This window comes from Micropterus salmoides, unplaced genomic scaffold (genome assembly GCF_014851395.1).
Source record: "Micropterus salmoides isolate LMB-PRFRI ecotype aquatic unplaced genomic scaffold, ASM1485139v1 Ms_hic_scaffold_13, whole genome shotgun sequence".
Taxonomy (NCBI): domain Eukaryota; kingdom Metazoa; phylum Chordata; class Actinopteri; order Centrarchiformes; family Centrarchidae; genus Micropterus; species Micropterus salmoides.
In genome coordinates, this window is record NW_024040374.1 from 18,409,867 (window position 1) to 18,437,620 (window position 27,754).

The 27,754-nt window shown below is 40.4% G+C and overlaps 1 protein-coding gene and 1 long non-coding RNA gene across 2 annotated transcripts in view; one reads left to right on the plus strand and one right to left on the minus strand.

The window, feature by feature from the left end:
- Positions 1–27,754, plus strand: part of agbl4 (ATP/GTP binding protein-like 4) — a 303,975-nt gene that overhangs the window by 49,701 nt on the left and 226,520 nt on the right. The window lies entirely within an intron of this gene.
- On the minus strand, positions 16,634–19,600 carry LOC119900733. Its single transcript, XR_005444093.1, has 2 exons — positions 19,323–19,600; positions 16,634–16,805 (listed from the first exon to the last, which is right to left on the minus strand). It is a non-coding gene; the product is annotated as an uncharacterized LOC119900733 (long non-coding RNA).

Sequence of the window (27,754 nt, forward strand, 5' to 3'; positions counted from 1 at the left end):
ACATCCCTTTTCACATCTTTGTTCCTCAATTTCTGTGGGATTTGTACTTTTCTGTTCATTTCTTTGCTCTCTGTACTCAGAAGTTTACTGTTATGTACTGTCACTAATAATGTGATACCCAGACACATTTGTTATATTATGAGTGATAGCCTCTAACTACAGCTGGGTAACAGGAATCACAATCCAGTACCACAAGTGACAGCCCCCCTTTTCTTTTTGGCACATTGGGGGTTTTGAATAAGATATGTAGGATTGAAGAAACCATGGTGCGAAGGAAGAGGCTGTGCAAAAGGATGAGTATGTGATTTGTGCAGAAACAGATAGGCTTTGCACTGTAAGCTGAGTTGAAGAGCAGATTTGGAAGCTGTAAGAGAGCGTTCTGTTGTCGTGGAGAGCTGACAGGGGCGTCGAGCTGAAAGTGCACTGAGGGTTGAGAAAAAAGAAATTTGTCCAAGTGTGTATGTGTGTGTATGTGTATGCATCAGATGGGTATGTGCACCGTTGTGTGTGCGCGCACGTGTTTGAGAGTGTGTATTTATGGCACAGATGGAAAGACTTCTCAGGGATTACTGTGTAACTGGAAGAGGAGAGAGGTGGTTATTGCATTTTAATTACAGTGTTGATGGCTTTGTGCTCTGCCAGATGGAAGGTTCTTTACAGATATAAGCACAAAATAAATCAGCCCTCAGGTGACTAGTTACCTGTCGAACTGAGTCCCTAACCTTGTCTCGAGTTTCAGGTGAAGATGATTAGTTTAGGTTATTTGCTATCCAACCTAGACCCCAGTACCTCAGTACATGCCAGCAGACTTGCAAGGTATTTGTTAGATAACTACAAGATACCCATCCAAAATATGTTTTATATCATAAGTGAATCTTTACTTTTTTAACACATCAACATGGTTTAGTCTCTGCTGTCAACAGTAGTGGCTTTGTGATGCTGTGTTTGACTGATAAAGTCTTGTTTTGTGATTCCTTGCAAGTTTCTAGGGGGTTTCATGTTTATACTTTATAACAGTGGCAAGACATTTTGCTTTCACTAGCACATAAGCACTTGATGAGCTCCCACAGCGGCTTTATGAGAGTGACCTTTGGCAGCTTGCTCATTGAGATCAGTGGGCCAGTCCTGAACTCAAGCTATCACCTTCCCAGCTTAATGAACCAAATACGGCTGTGATATTATACCTAGAGTCAGCAATTTTAGAAGTCATTCTTACTATCAGGGTCATTTGTTTTTATAATTTTGACTTTTTACCATTAAGTTACTGTGATACTGCATTTTTATCATTGTATGATAGCGTAATGAGCTTGTGAAAGCTTACTGTTTTAAAACAGTTTAGAGATGCAAGAGATAAACAGTTGTGTAATGTTAACAAACCTACAAGGGTAGTAATTTAGTGAAAAATAACCCAGATCTTTACGTTTTGCTTAAATAAGTTATTACTAAAGAAGAAGTGGATTATAGATGATGTTAAAAGCATGCCAGATGTTATTTTTGTATAAAATCTAAACCTTAATTAAGATGGCCAAAATATTTAAAATACACAAAAATAGCTTATACTTTAACCTATTCTAGGACAACAGTGTATAGTTTGAGGTCAGGTGAAAGTGTAAGCAGAAAATTTAAGTAAAGTTTGGTTCTCCTGATCAAGGTGAGTCCCCCAGCTGTGTGCTTTGTGACAAGACGACCCTTGCAGGGCTGTGAATCTGACATGACCAACAATCCTGTGGCTTTTCGACCTTTGGCAGTTCTCTCTCTCTCTGTGCGTCTCTCTCCCTCTCTTTTGCTTCTTTGCTCTTTACAAACTGTCAGAGGGAGATAAGGCAGGCCTGATAAGCTGACTTCCGTCAAAATGCTCCCCCATCTGTGCAGACCTGTACCTCAGAGGAGAAAATGTATTTATACATCATATGCTCACATGCCTGCTCCAGGCATGATAGCAACCTAATGGGTTTATGATACAGGGGAAGAAGACGCCTGCTGTCTCTAACTTTCAGACTAATATCGTGCATTGCAACAAGGGCTAGAGAGTAGTCGAATGGAGGATGGTTGGGTGGCGAGGCATTACGGTGATTTCACCAGCCTATCCAGCACTGGTGGCCATTTCTTCTTTCCTCAATTGGCTCAAAAAGTAATTTCAATCTTAACACCAGAGTTTATCTGAATTTTTCAACCATTAACTTACATATTAAACCTGCAGCTACTTTTAACCTTTCAATTAACATTGCTCAGAAACAACTCCTTTGGTAGTCCGCTTGACTATGGGCATATGTGTATGCATGCACATGGCAGGTGGCGGTAAGTTGGCATACTAAATGGTGTTGGTGTATGGGTCATTTTAATACATTTACCAATTATAGCAGCATTCATTTTAATCTAGACCACAGCCAACATCATTGCTGTTGTGGTATTTTCTGAGCACATTACAATTATGCGCTTCACCCAGTGTAGAAACCATCTAGGGTAATTTGCTGAGATATTACCTGTGGTGCTTATAATATAAGCGAAGCAGGACAATTTAAAAACACAATGACACCTCAGACAAAATGTTCCCAGACTTAAATCCACTGACTGTACATATTTTCAAGGCTCAGAAAAGGCAGTAATAAACCTGGCACAGAATTATTTTCCCTAAATGTGTGGCTGCTTTTATTCTTCATTGTTATGAATTAGTTAAATCAACGTGATTAGGGCAGAAATATATTCAGACACAACAGATACACAGAGGGAGATGGATATCTTAGCATCCCCCAAAAATTTCAGCCTTCATTTATTATGGTATCAATGTGAGCACACAGTGACATTATTAGAATATAATATCTTACAACAAATAGATGTTTAGTAGTTATAACATAAAATATGTCATAAATTCTTCCTTCTATTTTTACGTCATGTGGCAGGGAGAGTGTGTATTTAGTGGGATTAGAGCTGCTAGGCTATTCGTGTGGTGTCTGCTAACACACGTAGCTCAGTCTAATCTGCTTACTATTGACTGGAAGTCCAATAATCCCTTTATGGTAGAGAGGAAATTACATGGAATGCTGCTGCAGCATGGGGCGAACTAACCAGTTACCCAGCCTTCCACTGGGTGGCTATGCTAGCTGCTATGGAATCCGTTGGGTAACATCTAGTTGACTATTAGAAAAGCAGTCAGTGTTTCATAATGATATTTAGAAAAACAAGAGTAGTAATATAAAGCAAAGTAGTATTAACTGCTAAATGACTGATGCTCAATGATGAGGGGTTTTGTCAGCACGGCCTAACCAGTAATCTGTGACTGATCTATCCAGCTGTCATTTTCTTTGCCTGGTTTGACTGTGTACACTAAAGGTAAGCAAGTTTACAGAGAACAGTCACTAATAAATTTAAATTATTATTTATACAAAGACAATTTGCTGGTGAAATAACTGGTAACACATGATGATGTGTCCGGAAAATAATAGACGAGGCAGAGGGGAAGTTTTCCAAGATGCAAAATAAAAGTAATTTCAACTGAGTCCATTACTTTCTTGTATCAAAAGAGTTCAGGTATCAGTTAACTTCCTTATCAATCAAAACAAAGGCTGATTTTGATTAATTCAAGACAAATAAGAGTAATTGAAGACTGTGTCTACTCAACCTAGCTCATGTTTTATATCACATTTTAAGCAGACAAAAAGTAAAAGTCTGAATGGTAGGTAGTTTAGGACAGGAGAAGGGCTGCAAAGAGGAAAAGTCACACCCATTATGAAAGACTTAGATGATGTTTCATTTATATTTATTATGGGGGTACATTCAATTGTATAGCTATTTAACTCAATAGCAAACTTGTTTTCATAATTTCTTTATCTGTTCCCTCTCATTTTCTTTGTTAAACACCTCACAGCAAGAAGGTTGTGGGTTCAAACCCTGGTTGCCCTGGCCTTTCTGTGTGGAGTTTGCATGTTCTCCCCGTGTCTGCGTGGGTTCTCTCCGGGTGCTCCCACCATCCAGAGACATGCAGTCTAGGTTAATTGGCGACCCTAAATTGTCCTTAGGTGTGAGTGTGAGCGTGACTGGTTGTTCGTCTATGTGTGGCCTTGCGATGGACTGGCGACCTGTCCAGGGTGTACCCCGCCTTGCGCCCGATGTCAGCTGGGATTGGCTCCAGCCCCCCTGCGACCCTGTATGCAGGATAAACGGTTGACGATGGATGGATGGATGGATTATCAAGCCCCTTGAGTGACACAGGAAGTGTTTTAAAGCCATTTTGATATAGTGGCCAAACCGTGAAATGGCAACATCCAGGTCTGTTACATGATGCACAGTGGCAAGCACCTTTCCCTATATACTTACATTGTGAAAGAAGCAGTTGTAAAATGTTGGATAATTTACTCACAACCACAAAATGACTTTCATATCACTGCCATAATTTGATCCATTCGGTCCAATAACGTGGAAAGTTTAGAAGAGCTGCTCGATTAAATCATTTTATTCCCATTCAAGTTAGCGGAGTGCTAAACAAGAAGCTAGTGTGCCTGGTCCTGTGGGGCTGCACAATGCACAAGATCTGGGTAATGTTATACCTACAAGTCAAACATTTCTGGCTTCATGTGCCACTGAGCAGCTTTCAAGGGAATGAACGGAGCCCTGCCTCCAACACTGTATCCAATTCTCTTTGTATATCCATGGGTATTACAGACTCATGGTTCACCATGAGTTTGATGAGAAATGCAATGTTAAAACCAGTTGTACAATGCAGGATGTCTATCCTGCAGTCAGTTTGCTGAGGTTAACAAGGAAACAAACAAGCTGAACAGTTCACTGCCTGCTATGTTTTGGCCTGCTATTGCGCACCACAGTGAGTTGGCTACACATAAAGCTAATGTTATAGGCTTTAGCAGGTGCTTTGAGACAAAGCAGTGTTCATTATGAGTCAAATGGCTCATGCAGACATGTTAGTATTTGAGATTCCATTCCACAAAATGATGGCCTCTTGTGTGCACATGCTATTTCCTTCTTCCTCTCTTGCCTCTTTTTTGTCGCTTTCTGTTATACACATCAACACACCATATACGCATTCTTATGTGTACACACACACACGCACGCACACACACAAAACACACTTGCATCCCTTGTCTATGATGTGCCAGCGGTTGTTGATAATGAGATTCCTACAGGATGGGAAACTCCAGGGAGACTGACTGACGGCCCACTTTAAACACTGCAGTCTCTCTCCCTTTTCTGTCCTCTGAGACACAGAGGATGAAAGGAGAACGGGAAGGGGAGTGAAAGCATACTGTATCACACACAGACACATACACTCACATGCACACACATTAAACAAATAGTAAGAAAAATGTTGGGCCTTGTGGTTTTGCTGAAAAACATCAGAGTGAGCAAGTGTTTTATAAAACATTGATTTGCTACTCTGTTTAGAAAATCATTGATAAAGAATACCTCTTGAAGGTTTCAACATTTAGAAGTGTGGTTAGAGCAGTATTACTCTGTAAATATATGTAAGTAAATATGTACAGGTGTGTATTTGAGTGTCTGAATAGAGTGTCAAATTGTTAAGCGCACATGAATGTATGCATATTTACTTGGGACATTTATATGCATGCTTCTGTTGTATACATCTGTCTGGATGTCTCTGATCTATTGTGTCTGTGATGGGGCCCCAGTGAGGAAGAGGATAATTACACGCCTTTTTGCTGTCATGTCAGGTTGTCTCCTCATAGTTATGCACACGCTTCCTGAGGGCTCAGAGGCCCTGTAACATATACAGTATATCTCTCACATACACAGGTTTGATGAAGTACCTGGTGCCACAGAGGACAAACAGAACTAATTTCCTGTCACTGCCTTTGGACCTCATCTCTATTCTCATTTCCTCCCTTTGCTCAGAATACAATAATGCCACTTTATGGTGCATCCAGAGAGGCATGTTGTTGCTTAATGTATTTTCGCTCACCGGTTGTTTTCAGACACTGGCACTCATCCAACCTTCAACATGGCAGCCGACTTTACAGATTGTTTGTTGGAGCTGTCACTAAATTGTATATCTGCTGTAAGTAGGAGTAGCATGTGCGTACTCTGGGCGAGGACCGAAATGCATGTAAGCTGAGAAAATGTATGTGATATCACTTCAGTTTGTTTTTGTGGTTTATCTTTAAATAAGAATTTCTTGACTCTAAATCTGTCTTTAGGTACAAACGTACCACAATATTAAGAATTAAGAATATTTACAGTATAGCATAGATTTTTGGTTTGCTTGTTTGCATTATATTTATTATTTTTTAATTGAAGATTTAGCTACATGTTTTCCTTCCTGTGGTCAGGGGGGAAAAATCATGACAAAGAGAAAGTCGACATAGAAACTTCTTTTAAAGTCAGTATTTCCTCTGAGATATCCTTTTCTTTTGAACAAAATTACAATCAACATCTGAGCTCAGAACACGCTCTGTGCCATGAGGAATTTGGAGAACCACTATTCTTCCTGGCCAGGTCCTCCAACAAGGATAGTAACTTTAGGCAAAGTTGTGTTTTGGCCCCTAAATAAAGTAGATAGCAAACACACGTACAATTCAACTCATCGTCTAATTCTCTGTATTTACTGAATTTCAAAGTACAGAAGAGTTGTTTAACTTTTGTGTTGTTGGCAGATGCCAAAGCTTTCTGTCTGTCCAGGCCTCATAGGACGAGAGCATTAGGGTAACGTAAGATGATTGGCTTATTGGTGTTTTCCTCAGTTTTAAGTCATATTCCCAATGTGAGTGCAGTCTGAAGTAATAATCCTGTCTAAATGGAAAACATGGCTTGGTCATAATCCAGCTGCCTCTCTATTCCCTGAGTGTCTTCGTTAAACAATCTACCACGGTAATGAAGTGCTAATCTGCTCAGCTCTTTACACAAAGCATCTGCATGTCTCCTAGAGGCAGAACAGGTACACAACGGAGTGCTCCTTTCTTTGTTTGCTTGTTGCATTTCAAGAGAAAAGGCACTCAAATGCACTGCAGGGCAGGAATAAAAGCAGCTGTAATCACAAACCAAGGAGAACTTTGACAGCCATAGAGTTCGAATTACAAAGTAACTGCTGTTTGACATTTGTACATAGTGTATGCTCAGTTAAAGAAAGACCTGCTCCCTTGCCCATGTCTGGTGTGGTCATATTTTAGGCCAGTGTCAGCCTGTAAACCCTGATAGCATTGCCTACTTTTTAATAGAACATTCTATTCTATCAACAGCTTTTCCAATCATGTTCCCGGAGCAACACATACATTTCATATTAGGTTGCTGTGCACCGTAATCTGTGGCATTAGCGGTCTAACTATATTAATCCATTTGCACTTTCCCCTGTTGATTAGAGCGTATGTGAAATGTGACGGTGGTTGGCTGGTATAGGGCAGCGGTTGCCTGAGGTGGCAGCGAGAGCATGAGATTTCATACCCAGCCACGTCTACATTCAGATCATGATTTATTACCCCCTTACCACACACACACACACACACACTTGTGCATAACCACACCTTTAGCAACAAAGATGTTGACACAAGCTAAAACACACACACACATACGTACACACACAATTTCGGCATTTAGGAGAATGCACAGAAACACCAACGGCTGGAACAGAAAATGACACCAACGCATTACTCGATATGCTCAAATGTGAGCTGTCACATGTGGACATTATGTGTACTGTAATAAAACACAATCTGAATGTGTTTGTATTCATGTGTGAGCCAACTTCAGTTTATGATACAAACTGGGATGTAATTTCTTTTTTTCTCTTGCCAAGCAACCTAAGCACAATATACTTATGACAGCTCTGTAGCAGATTAAAATATTTTGCTGATGAGGAAAACAAACAGAATAGAAATAAGGAACTTATTAAATTGTGACATTCTGCAAAGAAGTTTGTCCCATTTTTTTCATGTCTGAGCACAGCATGTGGGCATAATAATCTAGTGTGTCTATTTGCATCAGTGTGTATGTGTATGTGGATGTGGATGTGTATGTGTGTCTGTGTAAGCACCGAGTGTTCATGAGTGTGCCAATGTCACTGTGCACACTTTAATATCCCAGCAGAAAAATAGAACATGGCTGATAAGAGAGCAGAGAGAACGGCGGAGAGAGATCAGAAATCCCATACAGTAGAGAGCACTAGTCCATTGCAAGTGTGGCAGAGGTCACAGTCAATTTCAAAAAGAGCAGGTCTTGTATATTAGAGTCTGGAAAGATGAGAGACCCTCTTGCTCTCTATCATAGAGGGCCTGTGCCAGAGCAGGGCCAGATGTGATCAACATGGACCTTGTGGAAATCCCTGCTGAACTGAACTGTCTTTATTGAGGGGCTATTAGAACAATGGCAGCAGAACATGCAGACCGAGGCCTGGGGTTTCAAATCATTATTTACAAACCCACCAGGCTCCCTTTTTATCATCTTAAAAATGACAGAACTGACTATATCCAAACCTCGGCATTATATTAAATAGCTGACACAAAATACAGCAGTGCTATACAGCAAACACATCTGAATTTCACTTCAAATTGCTCGTCAAACCAGCGAAGCAGTGTAAACCCTGAGCATGTGCAGTGATGTCTACCAAACAAAGAGCTACAATGCAGAGATAAAAAAACAATGCAGTTATTTCAGAATCAACAGGACTAAAGGAATATAAGCTTTATTAGTATGTGGTTACACAGATAATACTTGGTAGTGTTGGTTTTGAGCTTTTGAGAGGATTTTTTTTATGATGATGATGATGATGGATGATGATATGATAGAAAGATAAATCATCACGAGGACTATCCTTTAACAGTATTAAATAAATATTCTCAGAAATAACAATATTTTTTCAAGACAGCTGCATCATTTTCATCTCATGGCAATAATGACAGCTTTACAGTTAAGTCAGGTCAGAAAATGGTAAAATTTAAAATTACAAAGTTGACAGCTGCCCACTCAAGCTGGTTGACCTGATGTTAATTTCACTAAAAATACAAGCTATACTTCACAGCCACAAATCACAGTAATCCATCCTGGGTTGCAGAATTATTACAGAGCCAGCTTGGATAGTAAGAGTCACATAATTATTACTATTTTTGCATTGACAATATGAGGTGACTGGTAGTTGGATTGTCTCCAAAGCTCAGGTTAACATCAAGTTAGATCATCATGAAAACAATGTGCAGTCACAATAATAAAAGTGGTTTAATGGTACAAGACAGTAGGAGTAAGAAATATCCAATCCAGCTTCTGTTGCATGCACTGCTAAGTATGAGGTTGAGCTGCGTGAATACGTCGAGCTGATTAGTTTTAAATAAATTCAGCAACTGAGGTTTGTTTTTTTCATTGCAAGTATTTTTAAATACCCAGCAGTTCCTTGTCCCGCTGGTGGACATCCTCTGTATAGCAATAGTTGCTGGCAGATTTGAAATTCAGTATTTAGAGCGATTAGAAAAACCACACTGATGGAAATGCTTTTGTGGTCCTGTGTTGAAGTAGGCCTATATTGAGTTTGTCATTAAAACAATATAATAATTTGTATTTAATTTCCTACTGTTAGCTGGACATCACTCCAGTTCTATGTGCATGCTCTGCCCTCTTACTGACTTCAGGAAGATCAATGCACTTACCACCCAATCTGATGGAAACATAAAGGACCCACCAGTTGGATAGTTTGTTACAAGCAGGACTTTCTTTTAGGGGAAGGGTTTATTGCAGTCTGATATCTTCTTGTGGGCGATGCATTAGTCATGGTGCCTCATGGATTGGCTGCCAAGATTTGCTCTTGGCTTGAGCTCCAGCTTATCCACCTATGCCTGCTTATTTCCTTTGGTATTACTTGTGAATTATTACATGTAGTTGACAGAACTCATATTTCTTTAGGTTGTCTGTCTGAAATGGTAAGCCTTTCTGGTGCATTCACTGTGATGCTCTTTTGCTATTGACTGTCATGTGACTGAAAATGTTAGTGCTGTGCATATGGGCTAAATTGATTCGACGGCATATTCACCTTATGCCGCTGTTAATTTTGAGAGGCTTGCAACTGGCTAACCGAAAATTTAGGAGTTTTAAGGAGTAGAAGATTTTTGATGTTGGTTGATGCCAAGCTTAGCAACCCAATGGATATTGTAACTTTTTTGGCACGTCACTAGCATTTTCCGGATTGTAACTCACATGCCTGTCATAGAAACCCCCACCTTCATCTTACCCACAGTAAACAGGTTCAGGAGAGTCGCCTCTGAAGCTGAGTGGCTGCTTGACACTTCTGGGAGCAAGTGTTTGACATTGTGATGACCACAAAAACCTAAATCCAAGGTCACCATAGCCCACAGAAGTGAGAGTGCTATCTAGTTGTCAGTCAGTGCTGTAGTGCAGGAAGGCTAGCAGTCAGTGGTAATTGATGTGAGTAGAGTTGACATCCTGGGCAGAGCGCTTCAGGTTGGTCTCCGACTGGGACCGAGCAGCCCATCATTGCCAGTTATTAAGCAGCTTGTGCTCTGCTGCACTCACTCAGAGGGGAACAGCCTGTCTCTGGGTGTTTACATATGCATGTGTGTATGTGAGGGGGTGGGACGGGTTGGCATGCAAAGTGTGTATGAGTGTGTGTATGTTAGCAGGAGAGGGGGAAGGCAGACCACCAGACCTGAAAATAACAGAACCAATGAAGTTCAGGCCAGAACACAGGGCCGCTGTGCTTAGGTTTGCTCTTAAGTCAAAGCAATGTTATTTTTTCCCAGTTAGAGCAATCAATAGCTTGTAACTGCTACGTATCTGCTTATTATCTTTGTGATACTGGACTGACAGTCAACCGGGTCAAGTTGTAAGGTCACACAGTGTTTACAGAAGGAAGCTGCTGCAGACCTCAGGCTTGATTGGCTCCCTCTACAGTTTGTGTGTCTGCTTTTCTGGCTGGCTTGTTGGCCAGTTGGCCCACTTGTTAGCTGACTTGATATTGTTGGCTTGTGTGCTATACGCTGCTCTGTTAATGTCCTGATAAAGCTATCTGTGTTCTGCAATGTGCTGGGACATCTGCCCTCTGCTGAGCCTGTGTTGCTGCTGCTGTAGCTGCTACTGCACTTAAACTACTTTTATTTTACAGCTTTTAAAACTTCTGCATTCACAAAGAGGAAAACAAGTATTTCTCTGTCTGTTTACATATGTGTTGGTCTGGGACTGGCTGTGCCTGCACATTATAATTGCATCAGTGTGAAACTTATTTTAGTTATACTTTTCAAATTACTTTAACTTTCTATGGTGATTCAGTTTAGTTTTTAGTTTAGCGTGTATATATATATATATATATATATGTATATATATGTATACACGCTTGTGTGTATATACATATCTATCTATCTATCTATCTATATCTATATATCTATATATATATATAGATATATACACACATATAGATATAGATATATAGAGAGATATAGATATAGATATAGGTATATGTCTGTGTGTGTTTTTCCAAAAGGTATTTTGGCAACTAACTGTATCTAATTATAGTTTCAGTTATAGCTCAACTTGGTGAAAAATTAACTATAAACCTCACAGGGCATTTTTCAATTTCTTGTCAAGCATGGCTCAGTAAATTTAATGCAAAGTATTTAAAATAATCTGACTGCTACAAACAATCACCCATACTCTCTCCTTTGCTATTTACTCTGACCATCGCACCTTTATTGAAGAACAGCGGTACATGTTGTTGTCTTGCTTTTTCCTCGCTATTCTTCAGCATCCCGCTGTGTCATCTTTAAAATAGTATTTAGGTTAATTTGGAGTATAGTTTGTTTTTTATCAGTAAATCAAAAAAGGTCCCACAGATTTTTCTTTGGTTTGGGACCACAAATGCGCTAGTAGCATTTGCTTATGTTCTAATGCCATCTTGCAGATTGGTAACAGGCTATGGGACATTTAAAAAAAAAAAAAAGGGTTTCCAACTTCTAATATAAAAAGAGACAAAAGAACAGTTCTTCTTTTTGGTCCATTCCAGTCCACTACTATGTAACTACTTTCCCTCAAAAATGTAGCTATTTTCAACTTTTTTTCATCTCACCCTTCAGTGAGAGCATTGCCGTTCTCTGTCTGATTGCTAGGAGTTGCATCTCTTTATTGAAATACAGGTTCAAAAGTGTTTCTCCAAAGCAACACGTCCTTGTGTGAACGCCGCCATAAATAGCAGGAGTTACCGCAAGTGCTGCAAAGAATTTCCCTTTATTTGTTTGAACACTTTATTACAGCAGAAGCCGTAGCTTCAGTTCAAAACTGCCCAAAATGAGTCAGTTGTTAGATGTTAAGTTCGTTGTAGTGTCTTATGCACAGAAAAGAGCTGAATGAGGGCCCGACAATGAATACAAAACAGTTATTTTGACTATCAGCTTTAGGCAGCTTTAAAATTGAATAGAATTACTTAAAAATTAACTTAAAATAAAAACTGGTAATCTCAGGTGTACTATTTAAAGTGACAAAGCACACTAGAAATAAAAATGTATCGGATTGCCTTTGCCTTATTGATTTATATAGTTAATGGGCAGGGTTGGAAGTTGGACCTTGATAAGCTGCAAGAGTGTGGTAAATATTTTTGCTTCAACATTATAAAGCATTCATGTTATCCAAGTTATACACATTGTATGATCTGTATTCCTTTTAGGCCTATAATAACATGGTGAGCTGCATAGAACTGTCCATGGTCCTGAAACCTCAGCGTCTTCCTCTCTGTCATTGCTTAATAACAAGGGTTTCCCTGTGTTGCTCTCCACACACAGCAGATCCCAGCCCTAACCTTATGAATATTAACACAAGCTTTGCCATACAGTAGGGAAGCCCAGGAATCCTTCATGAATATTGATGAGTGGTCCCTCATGAGCCTCTTAAATCTCCACATTGGTTAGGTCCCCTATGTTCGAAACTTCCTGCTGTATTAGTGGGCTATGTGAACCTTGCATAACAAGGGTCCATTCATGAGGTTTATGACAGCAGGTGGGAAAAGCCACTTAATGCATGCTGACTCTGTACAGTAGATTAGGTGGGTTTAATATTCAGGTCCGGTAGTGGCCTGAGTGTGCCCTTTCAGCAGTCCAAGGTGCTGAAATGCAGGCCCTAGCTTGTCTACCAGGGGAACAGTGGGCACCCCATGATGAATATTGCGGTGGTCTTTCCAATTGTAAATCACAGCACACTCAGTGAATATTAATGCTGGCACCTCCATTAGCTTGAGGAAATATTCATGGCTGTTCCAGTGCTCTGAGGCACCCCAAAGTGTCAGTGAGTAATATGATCTTCTCCTAACACCTGTCCACATGGCTCCTCTATTTATGTGGTGAGATTAGAGTACAACCCTGTGATGTGTAGCCTAAATCTACATCAAATAAGCATAGGGAGCATGTCAGTGTTACAATGGTAGGAGGTAGGATGGACCAAAAATAGCACTTGAAAAGGACATACATACGTACATATGTACAGAAGGCACGTTTACACAAATGGTGCATCTGGTACTGACAGATCCAATGGCTCATCTGGGCCTTGTGGAGTGTAGAGAGCCACCTTTCTCTCAGAGAGACACAGGCTGCTGTGGTCTGGGTCTTGGCCGTGGATCCCAGACGCTGCTCCAACTCCTGTCAGTCAGCCTCTGCTGTCCTCCATGGTTGAGAGAGGCAGGACAGCAGAGCAGATTTCTCTGTGTTTTTCTACACTCGTGAAGGCAGCGCCTGCCAACACACATCAGCACAGCCGCACCTGAAGGCAGTTGACTCCCTTTTCATTACTGCAAGCCGAACAGCTTTTTTGGGAAGGACATGTTCTGTGTGTGTGCGCGTGTGTGTGTGCTAGGCGAACAGTCTGTTATCAGAGGAGACAAATTCAGATAGATGATCTATGGTTTTGCAAAAGTGTTTTGTAAACCATAAAAGATGTTGTTACAATAGCTTATATTCTGGCAATATGCAGAGGTCTAATCATGCTATCAATCATTCTTAAATTTGTTATATAGCAAAGGTAATAAGCCTATATATTATACGTTAAAATGCTGCATCCTATAGCCTACAGATGAGCTCTGACAGATTCAAAACAGAATGATAAACATAAGAAGTACAGACATAATAGCTGTTTTAATTACACTGAAAGATGATGAATATTATTTGACAGTTTATCTTCTTTTCAGTTCAATTCAAATTCTGTTGTCACTATAATCTTCTTAGAAGATGATAAAGATTCAGCTCATGAAAAGAAATGAATGATGATTGTTTCTTTATTAGCTTGGTTGCCAGTAGCTGGCCAATCGCTGAATGTTTTGTACACAAGTAGTCAGGATTTCTCCTCATGCCTAATTATTTTCCTTCTCCACAGGAGGTATGGAGAAAACATTGAGGACCCTCAGAGATGCATTCGTCTCTATTTCTGGCTGTCGATACCTTTCGTTTTGTCACTTTTTTTGTTTGTCGGATTCTCTTGCCTCTCCATCTCTCTCCCATACTTTCTCCTTTGCTGCCGTGAGTAGCCCAGCACTCTAAGGAAATCAACTTTTCTCTCAGGGTTTAGATAAATATAAAAACTACATGGCGACCTGACAAAAGGAGAGACTTCTTGTAATGGTACCTCCTTGGTCTCTTTTTCTTACTCTCACTTTCACTCTCTCTATTGCTTTTCTCCTCACTGTCCTTTCGATCCATAATTGGAAATTTCCTCTGCTTAGCTCTGTCGGTGCGAGGGACAATGCGGCATCCATGTTCTGTGGAGCATGGTTGAGAGAAATAGAGCATTGTCTCATGTAGGCAAGGCAAGCATGGTCTGGGGACTTATCTAAATTGAATATCTGTCTTGTTTTTTAGGCTTATAATGAGAGTGACACAGTGAGCACGGGGGTCTTTCACACCACTGACAGCCCTCCTCCCTTTGAAAAGTTGACAGATAACATGGAATAGGATACATGAAAGCACATGCTCTGTGGGAATTTTCCCACCCAACAGTGTATTATTACAGAAAACAGCGTTCGCACCCAATTATAGGAGAAGAATTTCTGTTCCAGCTACGTTATTGAGAGTGGGTTTTTGTATAACGGAGTTGGGCAATCCAGCTAGATATAGGCATCTTCAAAATATTACATCTGTCTTTGGTTGGTGACTCTTTGTGTAATGCTGAAATTCTGTTGGACAATCCTGATATTACTCTTATGACAGAAATGCATTTTGCTGTTTTTCAGGACAGGCTTACTTTCCCCTTTACCAAAACTAAAAATGAATGAATTTTTTATTTAATTTTAATTTAATGTCTTCCTCAGTAACGGCCTGTTGCTGTGGTGTTTTCTATTCGCCATGCATCTTGCTTAGTTCCCAGTACCTCACCAAAGACACAATGACACTGCAGTACTAATAGCACTTTTTCTTGATCTTGTTTTGGCTGGCTGCTTTATCCAGCCGGTAAGATAGCACAGCAAGATCGTTATTAAATTGGCTCGTTCCTTTAACCTTGGCTTCTGATAATGTCGTCTTTTAGAGGAAATTAAAGTTGGTTGTGAAAGCAATTGAGATATGAGAAGAATGGCCCCGGCTAGCAGGTAGAGCTGTTACTGTATCAGCCTTTTTTTCTGTCACAGTGATAAAACACATTGTGGTCATTTGTTTTCTTTGTCCATATCATATCATGGCATCACCCAGGATAAAGAAAGTTTCTTATGAAATATTATTTCATCTCAAAGTATGCCTCATGGGCAAGCTTACTGCCCTCCCGCTCTTCGAGGGAAAAGGGGACGTTTGAGCTGCAATGAAAATATCGATGTAAAGAAAACATGTCAGTCCAGAACAAGAGCCTGTGTATAATGAGCAGGGAGATGGTCTTAAGGAGAATACTAAGCAATGGTGATGACAGACAGGCTGACAGGCTGGCACAGACCCTGCCACTCAGGAGACCAGGGGAGAGGCCAGGGCAGTTTCTATCACTGTCAATGCCCTCACTCTCTCTCTCTCTCTCTCTCTCTCTCTCTGTCTCTCTGTCTGTCTGTCTGTATTTCTCTGTCCCATGTTTGTCTCTTCCTCTTGCACATCCTTCTCTCACGCTAACGTCCTCTTTGTTTCCCCTTTGTTGTTTTGTTTCGAGAATTTGAAGGAGTCCCTTTGTAAACAGAGCCTGAGTTTGATATCTGATGTGGTTGCGATACCTTGCACAAGTTCCATCTAAAATTTCATCAGATATTAAATAAAAATGGTCGGTGCTGCATGGACGCCTGGAATAGATTCCAAAAGCATAATTTCTCCTCAAGTTTAAACATGTAGGTGATTGTTTTCATTTATGCATATCTTCCTCCTCAACAAAATGAGAACTAATGGAAGATAAATGCACAAAGCAGGGTCACATGACTTCTTGCTAATGAGGTTGCTAATTAACACTAGCTGGAGTAGTGAAGGTGAGAAGCTACGCTAGGAATAGATGTGCGAGGTTTGGCAAATTATCTCCATTGCAGTGCTAGCGTGCACTCTCATGTTCAAGCTGGATGTGGATTTGATCCATTTTAATTTGTCTAGATGGTGGAAGCTGACATCGTTGAATCCTTGAGGAACAGTCTTAATGATAGAGTCAACTGAAAAAATAAAGACAAAGACAAAAAAAATAATAAATGCAGCCCAACTGTCATTCTGGATGTTCAGGACCCAAAAGAAGATGCTCACAGATCTGACGAAAAGCAGTCGAACACGGTTTATTGAATATTCAGGGATGGGAAAGGTCTGATTGAGCGTTGGCAGCAGAGCAGAGCGCAGTGGCAGACCAGGAAATGGCAGGCAGGTGAATTGGAGTTTCAGGCTGGGTAGGAGCTGAGCGAGGCGGCAGACAGAGTTTCCATGGTCCTAGGCACAGGGAAACACATGATTAGTCCTGAGTTTAACTTGAAAAAGAAACAAAGAATCTTACTTGGAAGAACAACTGGCCTAGCAAATACCAGGCCGGGTGAGCAGGTGGAGGTAGGCAGCGGGAGCCAGAGTCTGAAGCCACACCCAGACAAACAACACACTGACAACAGAGAGAGAGAGAGACAGGGAGACTAACAGGAAACACAGGAAGAGGAACACCGTAGAATGAGGAGGAGATACTGCAGGACCACAACACCAACTCCTTGCTCTGCTGCAGTGTTTACTGCTCAAGGTCGTCAATCCATGTGACAGTCTGGTGGCAGAAGCATAAGAGACCGCCAGCCCTTATATCTCTGATGGTGGACTAATATGATGGAGCAGAGCCATGCAGAGTGAAGCAGAGCAGAGCTATATTTAGGACACTTTGGTTCCGGTGACCATGGCTCTTAGATCCACTACAGCCCCTCAGAGCATTCACTTTTGTTCAGCCTCCTGAGGTACAAGAGCTCACTGTTACCCTTCAGGGAGGTATTAAACTGATGGATACTGCATTTCAATGAGAAACAGACACTCTTAGTCCAACATTTATTTGATGAAACACAGTAACAGAGCAGGGAGATTCTGTATACTCCTCTATACCTTTCTGTTTTGTGGCCTGGTTGTGCTTATTTTGTTTTGCTGTCTGTCATTAATTATATATTTTCTGTTTATTCCAGAGCCCTGTTGAATAATTCTCCCAATTTAACCTTTTGTATTCATTCCCGCTCATTTCACTTGAAGATGTGAATTTCCTCTTGCTCTGCTGTTTTTATGTAGAGAATATTCTATGTGGCCTCTGAGGTATTAGGCGATAATGTTGAGCAGAAGAATATATGCATGTAAGTGTTTATAAATGTGTAAAAGTGCACGTATTCTCTTATAGGTTTGTCCTTCGCTTTGCTTCCTCCTGAGTTCTAGTGTCTGCCAACCAGCCCTCTGTGTGAAGGTCATCAGTGGAATTGGAAAGTGCACTTTGCAGAGTCAAACAGATGCAGGGCACAGATAGCACATTGTTTATCTAATCTTGTATCAGCGCTGTAACGAAGTACAAACAAAGTCCTCTCACAATCAGATGAGAGCTCAGAAGCTTTTTACACTGTCAAGGACTTGATATATCTGCCCTGGAAGTTGTTTACGGGGTTGGATTTTGGCAATTGCGGTAGTAGCTTCCAGTCTCACAGCAACTTTGGACATATCTATATACAGAACTTAAAACACATTTTGTTCTTTAAATGAGCCTCTTCTCTCCTCTCTTCTCTGCCTCAGCTCCCTCCGATTTCCCCCCTTGTTAAGCAAATGAGTGCTCCAGAAATTGACTGCGATTTCCCCTGCTTGCAGAGGCCCCTGAGTGATTGTGTGCTAGGCCAGAGCTGGAGCCGAGGCCCAGGCGCTCTGTGGGCTGAATAATGATGGCAGCACATTGACTGAGGTCTTAAATTAAGGGTACTTATCTTAATTGAACATCTGAAATAATGTTTTATTTACAACAAAGGGAAGGTGCTGGAGAAATGAAGCGGTCTACTCTGCACGAGTGCTGACTGCCTCTCTCGCTCGCTCCTCTGTTGTGGTTGGTTAAGCTCCAGTTGCTGCAGTATATATTTCTGATGAGCTACTCGTGGCTTTAATATGGCACTCAGAAATGTGAAGGTCATTATATCATTACGACTGTGGTTCAAAGGTCATGCCTTCTCATTGCATGGCATAGGTTTGTTTCTTTTAGGTATGATATATTTTAGTGGTCTTTAAGTTATTTTAATTCAACTTATATTTTTAAAGCAACATTATGAAAGATTTCTTTGCGTGATTTGGCGCCCCTACCATTTCAGAGTGTAATTCACAGCTGTCGTGAATAAGGACAGCTGTATACGTGCATTTGTTATGATTACATTACGTTCAAAAACTAGCAAGTCACCAACTTTGCTTACACAGCCAAACATCAAGCAAGTGCAACAACACAAGACGTAGAGACATGACGTTGTAGTCCAAAATAAATAATTCTAGCTCGGCGTCTGTCTTGTAGCATTTTATTTCACAAAGCTCTCACCAATGTCCAGCAGCCTCTTGCTTGGTCACTCTCTTTTTAGCTTCCTCCGTCAGCGAGCTCTTCTGTTTATTCACCTCTGCTATTAGCTAATGTTACATAGAGGCTGCTGACCCCGCTTATGTTGCCCACTCACCCAGCTCTTGTACGACGCCGGTGCCACTGTCTGCCAGTAGCAGCATAATGTTGCTTGATACTTGTGTGGCAAGCTAACCAACAACGTTAGAAAGCACCCGACGCAGGAGCACTAATAGCAATGTTTCCAGTGTCCAAGTGTGTTATCTAGTAAGTTTGCTAACATCAACTTGACATTTATAGCTAGCAGCTATAACTTCTGTCTGTAAAACGTCTGGCTGATTTTGACAACTTTGCTTACGAAGCTAAACATCAAGCAAGCACACAACACAAAATATTGCAAGCTAGCTAGTTATTACCTACTAGTACAACAGCAAGAAGGCCCGCTCGGCATCTGTTCTGCATCCTTTCTGTAAAAACCAGTCTGATATTTGCTCTTGTTCGGTCGCTTGCTGGTCTTCTTCGCAGCCTCTGCCATGATTTCCATGCTGAGAATACCAAGCTAGCTTCTTCCAAAGAACTTACATTTACATTTACTTCTGATTGGCCCACTTCCCCAAGCACAAAAGAGGGGTGGTGCTTTGTGGCACCGCGCAAAATCACGGCCTGCTATGTCAGAATAGCTATTATTGTACTAACTTTATTCTCTGGTTTTACTGAAAATGGATCAGAGTTGATGGAGAAAATATTGTCCGGTTTATCCTCTGCTGTCCTCCGGATGCTCTGCTTCCACTTTTGCCTATTTATAGAGTTTATGTTACTGGTTACTTTACCAGTTAACTACTGCTAACAGCAGCTGCTACTAAGTTAGCCACTGAGTTAGCCGTCCAGCTAGCCAGCTTATAACAGGAGCTACTGTTAGTAACAGGTAGCGGTTAGCAGTCTGTAGCGTTAGCAACAAGTAAAGATATCTGTCCATCAGGAAACTTCATAAATGAGAGAGTTGTAGCAGAGCAGCCAGAGGAAATCAGAGGGAAAACCAGAAAATATTAACCTTCCCTTTAGACACACCGCACTACCAGGGTTTCTGCGGGGTCTTAAAAAGTCTTAAATTTCAAAATCAAAAGTCTTAAATTCGTTGAAGTTTGTGTTCTAGGTCTTAAATAATTTTGAAAATGTCTTAATTTTCCAACGTCCATGTAATGCTACCTCTAATGCTCATTGAAATGCTCCCGCAGTGCTCTAGAATGTTTTTTTTCGCTAGTCCAAATATAATTCGCTGAGTATGACTACAAAGACCAACATGCAGCTGTCGTGTTATTGCCGCAAGTCTCTTTCAGATCATACCACAGATATAAAATGGATTTATTCTTCAGGTGTGCCAAAGTGCAACCTTGCCAGAAAGAAACTTAGCTTAGAGCTTGGTTAAACCCAGTGGCTAGCAATGTATTTGAAGCCTACTGTCGCTGCTTAATGAATGAGTGCCGCTACTAAAATTTCACATGATAATTATCATGGCTGTCTCCCTCTCCTCATTCTTCAGCGAATGTGAGAGAGAGAGCGGCAGAAAGTGACAGTGAAAGTTAGTGGAGGATAAGATCAGCATCTTGACAGTTTAATTAAATTATAAAGAAAGGACAGTTGTGACCGCGGAGGAGCTGAAGTTAGTAATGTTAAAGCAAATTAGGGATGCAAACTAGTCCTTTTAAGCTAATGAAAATGCTTGTAATTATACAGAAGGGAGGTGGTTTTCATGTTTCCTATTTTTTTATGTTAATTTCTACAAATGTATAAAGCAGTAAATTAAGACACAAAAGGCAAACATGAATAATCCTATCTGTAATGATTCTAAGGTCATATTAACAGTGTTTTCCTGTGATTATAAAGTTTAGGTGCTGAGGCTCAAAACAGCTTGGTGCTGTGCCATGAATGTAAAATCATTGTGGAGAGCATCAAAACTAATCACATGAATTTCCCCAGATTCAATGGTTATAATTCAAACCCAGTAGACTTCTTTAGCAAGTTTAGCTTTTGGGGTGTAGTTAATTCAAAATCTGCTCTAGATTTTAAAACTTATTATTCACAGATGTGGTAATAAAAATGTTCTAACATTATGTGGGATTGCATATTTCTTTATTGGAAAACAGAAACAGAAACATTTTCTTGGGGGATGAACCCCCAACCCCCCAAAAGGACACAGAATCTTTCTGGATTTTTCCACCTGTGATCCTTTTTAATGACAGAAGGTGCACCGCGTGCCAGCTTGTTAATTTCCTTAGCTTATCAATGTCATTGTCCATCCCGATTTTTCATTGTAGACATCGTCCGATGCCAATTTTGTAGACATCACCCAACCCTGATTTGAATACATTTATTTACTCTGCAAGTAATTTTGTGACTGTATTTCTTTTGTATGTTTCTTTTTTTTTTATATGTCGTGATATAGGTCTTAAATTTCATTCACAGTGGTCTTAAAAACGTCTTAAATTTGACTAGGCTGCAGAAACCCTGACTACACAACCTACAGCTGTGGCTCTATGAACTTGTATGTCTGCTAACTCTGGAATGTGGGCTGGTCTATGTAACTTTGGGGGTGTAAACATCCCAGATGTTCCGTATCATCTAGCGCTTGTTAGAATCCGTTTTTTGAGGGTGTTTTGGATGCGCAAAATTGAGGCTAATGGTATGTCAGATACATGCGCTGAACTTTTTTTTATTTAACTATGCCAAGGGAAATTCAGTTTTTCGTTCTACGGCACCTTTAAGATAAAAATACTACATAGTATTGCTTTAATGCAGGCACAAAAAACCCAGGCAGAAAATAATATATATAATATATAATATAATCAATAGATGTGTCTGAGGTAACTTTTAAATGACCTACATTAATAAGTGTTTGGCAGGCCTACAGTAATATGCCAGTGCAACACATGATTAGCTCAGGCCACCAAAGTAGGAGTTTATAAGGAGTGGGTGTGTGTCTTTGTGTGTGTGTGTTTGTGCTAGACAAAAAGTCAGAAAGTACAGTAGCTCTCAGAAACTTGATTATAACGATGAGGTTTTTCCCACAGCATTAATCAGTCGTATTGTTATAGCAATTGTAGTGATTGGCTTCTCATAGTCAGAGTGATTATGCTAATTTCAGCCAACCAAATGTCACGTCCAGCCTCCAGGCGCACCTTTCCTGCTCTCCCAAAGGCAACGTGGCTGCTGTGATTGAGATAGCTGATATTTGACTGAGCACCTACATACCTTCTTCTGATCACTTCGGTGATTACATGAAATTACTAGTTCTGAGTAAGAATGGCTGAAGATAGCATTCAACCAGCAGGAGTGAAAGAGAGACAGGCGGGTAGAATTGATTAAGATTTTCAGCAATTACGCTTCATTCTTCATGCAAAACATAGACCATATTGGATTTTGCTGTCCTGTCTCTCTATGTAACGGTGGTGCATTTGAACAAGACTATTGACTTTTAAATCTTTTCTCAAATCTCACTATTATCGTATGTCGTTTTTATAATATTATATTATTGCTGTTATTGTATTTTTTAATGCTGATTTTATTGTTGATTTATTTTATTTTTTTCATTTCCATTTTTAAGTATGGATCATGTTTGTTTCACTGTACAGCACTTTGTAACTTGGTTTTGAAAAGTGCTATACAAATAAAGTTATTATTATTATTATTATTGATAACTTATGTCATTTTATGGTGACTAATGGTGTGTAATGATATGGGAGCCTATTTAAACTTTAACTCTGAGATCTTATGAGATTCTTTGTATGAGCAAGGACTGAGTTCAAAAAAGACACATGCTACATGCCAGAGCACTATAAAAAAGATCCTAAAGGGTACTGTGGTTTATGTGGTGGTGACCACTACTACCTACGTCTTTTACAAGGACAAATGCATCTCCTGCATCTAAACAAAACAATCTTAGTGTATATAGTTTGTACTTGTTATAGTTTGTGGGCAGGTATATATACAATATGTTAAACATAGGGTTTACTGTTTACCATGTGTTTATGTATGGTTTATAGAGTATTCACTATAAATGCCAATTTTGTGGATGTAATTTGTGCATATTTGAGCATCTGAATGTGTGTGTACTGTGTGAGGGTGTGCTTGTGTGAGTGGATGGCTCTTCTCCAGTCATGTGTGCCATCTGCTACCTCTGCAGGTGGCGCCACCCAGGGCTGATGTTGTTGATGCATCATCACACCCAGCTCCATCACCTGTCCCACGCTATTACCACACAACACACTGACTAATGAACCTATTGGACACACCTTCTCTTGCGAGTCCCTCTGTTTGTGTGCGTGTGGGTGTGTAAATGTCCAAGTATATGAGTGTATGCAGTAGGTAGTATCAGTATTTCCCATTAATTAACGAGACCATGGCAGCCCGCCACAGTCTAATTTGCTCCGACATAGTTTCAAATTGAACCAAAAATATTTTAACACATCTCATAATAACATTTCAGACGTCTGACCTTGTGTTTTGTGGGAGCTGTTCTGCGCTGCTGTAAGCTTGCACGCTCACACACTTTGGCATCCGACTCGATACAACCACTTTTCTTTTAAGGGAACTACGGTAACTTTAACGGCCTGTTTCTGTAACTCATTTGTGAGGCGATTAGGCTAGCCGTGCCTAAATTTGGAGTGCACACATATTCAAGCCTTTATGGTAAATCCACTGAAACTGACCAGTGCGAGCTGACAGGCAGTGTAAGCAACTTTATCCTGTCATTTTCTGTCTTCACAAAGACAGTATGTTGCAGTATGAGAGTCCTGAAGAGAGGCTTTGAAGTCTTCATGTTACACGATACAAGAACCATATAGAGCATTATTTATCAAATTGGGTCGGACTTGATGAATTTAGCGCAAGGAGACGTATGTGACAACGTCCGGTTTTCAAAATAAAGTGTCTATACAGTATGGAAATAAGTTTAATTGGATTATATTCTCAGAAAGTATAAAACATATTTCATGTGTACATTAAAAGTAAAAAAAAAAAAACAATAAAGTGTTTGTTATTAGTTTTACAATGGGTTTATGATTAAATTGTTTACATGAGTGCCAAGTTCTTCAAAGATAGCCTCTTAATTTTGCACCAAATTAATTCATTTCAACTTTAAAATGTACAAAATTTTCTTTCGAGGGGAGGGTCCCAGGTCCACCCACCAGTCTCTTACAATCCTGTAGGAAACACTAAGTATGTTTGAAGAGCTCATTTGTCATTACTTTGCCATTATTTATTGTTCAACCACAGGTCATGACCTCTGGTTTAACTGCTTTATCGGCAGTGTTCTTCTCTCCATTGTCTGTCTTTGGCTACATCAAATAGAACAATTAGAAATGCTTCTAGCCAATGTTCCCTTTTATCTTCAGAACTATGTGAATGCTAATCCTCCACAGGGAGCGATCATATATAATGGATGGCTTCCCTGTTGCTTCCATTTAGCCTTGAGTGCCCAAGTTCCACATTTGACTTGAAGATCAATGGTGGACTCTGTCTGTGTGCTGTCAGTCAAAACGGTGGCCTTCCTGGCCTGGCTGTGCCCTGTGGCGCGACTAGCAGCTTATATGACCACTTGGCCATAATGGGGTTGTTTTGAAGAGAGGAGTTAAACCACAAAGGGACCCCTGAGAGCTCCTTTCTCACCCAAAATATGGCCTTGCCCCCCCTTGTCTTTCCTCGTACTTCACCTCCTCCCCTCTCCTCTCCTCTCCTCTTCTCGAGATTATCCCTTCACACATTTAGACAGTTTGGACCTTGCTCAAGGGCACCTTGACAGCAGTTGTTATAGGAGAGGACAGTGTTTTTCATTTCCTCTCTCAGCCAGCTTTTCCGAGCCTGTCGCAGTGTTTGAACCAGTGACCTTCCAGTATCACGTCCTAAGCCGTGTATGCGCATGTCATTAAAAGCAATTCTGAAAAACTCTGAGGGGCAGTTTTGGCTTCAGTAAGATTTAAATTCCAACCTCAGGCCCATTCAGCAGACACTCAGTGCTTCAGAGTGCTTAGCACCAAGAAGTTAGTTCCAAACCACTTCTCCTAATTAACCTCAAATAAGTCCTGTGTTCATGTTGCAGAGATGTTCAGTTTTTGGGGTTGTGTGGGCAAAGCAGTGGATTTGCGTGTGTGGTGCACGTGCAAGTGGAGAAAAATACAGAGGCTTCTCTTGCAGTTCATTAATCTCTCCCCTTGTACTGCTCTTTCTCCTTCTCTGTATCCTTTTCTCTTCCTCTATCATTCCATAAACCACTCCTTCCATGCCAATCCCACCTCCTAGTGGTAGGATCAGCATTCCTAAAAGCATTTGTTTTATGCACCCTTCATGTAATGTAGAAGACAGATCATTGCCAACAAATCAGAATTTAGTTTCCCGTTGGGTTTCACTTAAAGTTTAATGTAGTACCAGTAGGATTAACTCTAACAATAAAAAGTCACATAATTCACTCAGAAGCAATTTGAAAAGGAATTTATGTTTTGACACATTCACACATTAATAATACCATATTTGGTCAACAACATGCATAATTAAGAAAAAGAGTAATCAAGTGAGGAATTCAGAACCCATGTATACTCTTTATTTATATTACTAAATAAAGAGTAAAAAATAAAAAAGTACAAAACTGCAGGTGAAAATCAAATTACAGAAATATAATTTTCAGTGCAAACACTCACTTGTACCATTTATTAATTTTGTATTATTACTATAACTCAGCAGCTCATTGGCATTTTCACCCTTACTTTTCCAATTTGTATCTACTATCTCTGGAAGCATATTCTGAGCTGTTCTCATCACAAGAGGACCTGTTTACTGTAAACAGCAGTGACCGGTGTCTTCTGGAAGCAAGAAACAACAGCAGCTTTTAGATGTGTGAGGACTGTTTTATAATATATGGGATTTTTTGTTTTTGTAAAACTCTGTAAAAATGTGTTGTCCTTTAAATACAATTCATACCAAGTGATATAGCGGCTTTCTAAAATACCACCAGATATTTTTAGTGACATCATTTAAAGCAAGGTTGAAACTACTGTAGCTGTTGTAAAGGCTCCATTGGATCATCAATATCCTTCCAGTACACTTTGTGGTCTGCTCGTGCCTCGTTCCTGAGGCAGCTATTTTTTGATCTTGGTTTACAATACTCTTTTATTATCTTGAAATCTAATTATTGAGTGAACTCACAGCCTGAAGCTATAGTCACAAACAACTACAGTGACAATAAAAAATATCAAGAACAAGGTAGAGGGTACAAAGGTACAGATAAAGGACAAACAGCGCTGTTTTTCTCCCTGTTGATTTATTTGTTTTCTATTCCATCCGTCTACCCGCTGCGCTCTCAGCCACTTTACATAATGTTGATTTCTATGGTCCAAATAGACTGTTATGATGAATTTCTCAGGGCTTTTATTAGTCTTTGATAGATAGCATACAACAGAGAAAGAAAAATGTTTTTGTTTTATTTTTCTTTCTCCCTTTTTTCAGCATTTTTCCCTTTTCCCCTTTTCCCCGTACTGTGGCCTCCTAAATCAGTAGGCTGCTATTGTAGCTCATAGTAATTCAGCCTACTTTATACCTGTGTGTGCTGCCTTCAGCACTTTCCTGTCTGGGACCTTCCTGGCAGCCTTAGTGCTGGACCACTGCTTCACATCATCACGACTTCCTACACCCCCCAAAATGCTAATTATCTTATCGAGCAGAGAAATCTCCCAATGATTAATGTAAGATATGTGCTTTACTAAGGGTGGATGGTGAGGAGTGCAGAGAGGGATGGAGAAGTGGGAGGAAGGATATAATTATTACTGATAAGTATCGATCCCCCATCTCTGCCCCTCTGTTTGCCCTCCTCGCCCAACCCGCCCTTCCCTCCCTATTGAGTTACGGGTCTGCAGTGCCTAAGTAATTTGTAATGGGCATTCACTGTGGCAGTGCAGAAATCCTATTTTGTGATGGCCAGCTAATGTGATCAGGAGCATTTTAAGCTGTTTTTTTGGTGCTCTGAAATTACATCTGTTCCTCAGAGGGCTCTCTCTCTCTCTTTGTCTCTCTCACTTTCTGTCTCTCTCACTCTCCCTCTCAGTGATCTGATTAGATGGGCAAACTGCATCGGTTGGTTGGGCTTCCTTCCTGTATGACACCCACACACCCACAAACACACAGACACAGACACACACAGCAACCTTGATACAGCTAGTCCTGAATGTTCTGTGTGACCCATCTGCCATCTCCACCCCTCTTTCCATCTCTCTGTCTCTCCAATTTTCTGCCCATCTCAGTCTCAGTGAGTCATCATGGTTGGAGAAATTAGCAGACTTAGTCAAAGCGCTCATCTCCACTATCCTGCAGCAACAAGAACAGACTGCCATGCCAAGACAAAGTACACATTAAAGCACAGAGATGATTTTCTTTTGCTCTGACCACCTTAATAAATGGTAATGGTAATGTGGTAATATCACACTATGCGTCAAAGTATGCAGCAATAGATGTTTATCGAACTCATAAGCCCTTAAACGATCACTGACTTGTAAGGTTAGCTCTAACTGAATTTATTTATTAAGACTCAAATCTGACGGCAGTATTGAAGGGGAACTCCAACCACTGTACACATCAAAGTCTGTTTACAGGTAGTGGGGAGTACTAATGCATGTGTGAAAAAACTTGTATAAAGCCCTTTGTGGCTCCAGAGGGAGCTGTCTGAAGTCTGATAAATTACCACTGATGGCAATGCTACTTGAGGCAACGAAGGTTGGGGCTGAAGTTTGAAAATTAAAAGAATCTGGGGAGTTAAAACTGTGTGTTGTGTTATATTACAAATAGAAATATATGGAAGGGAGAAATT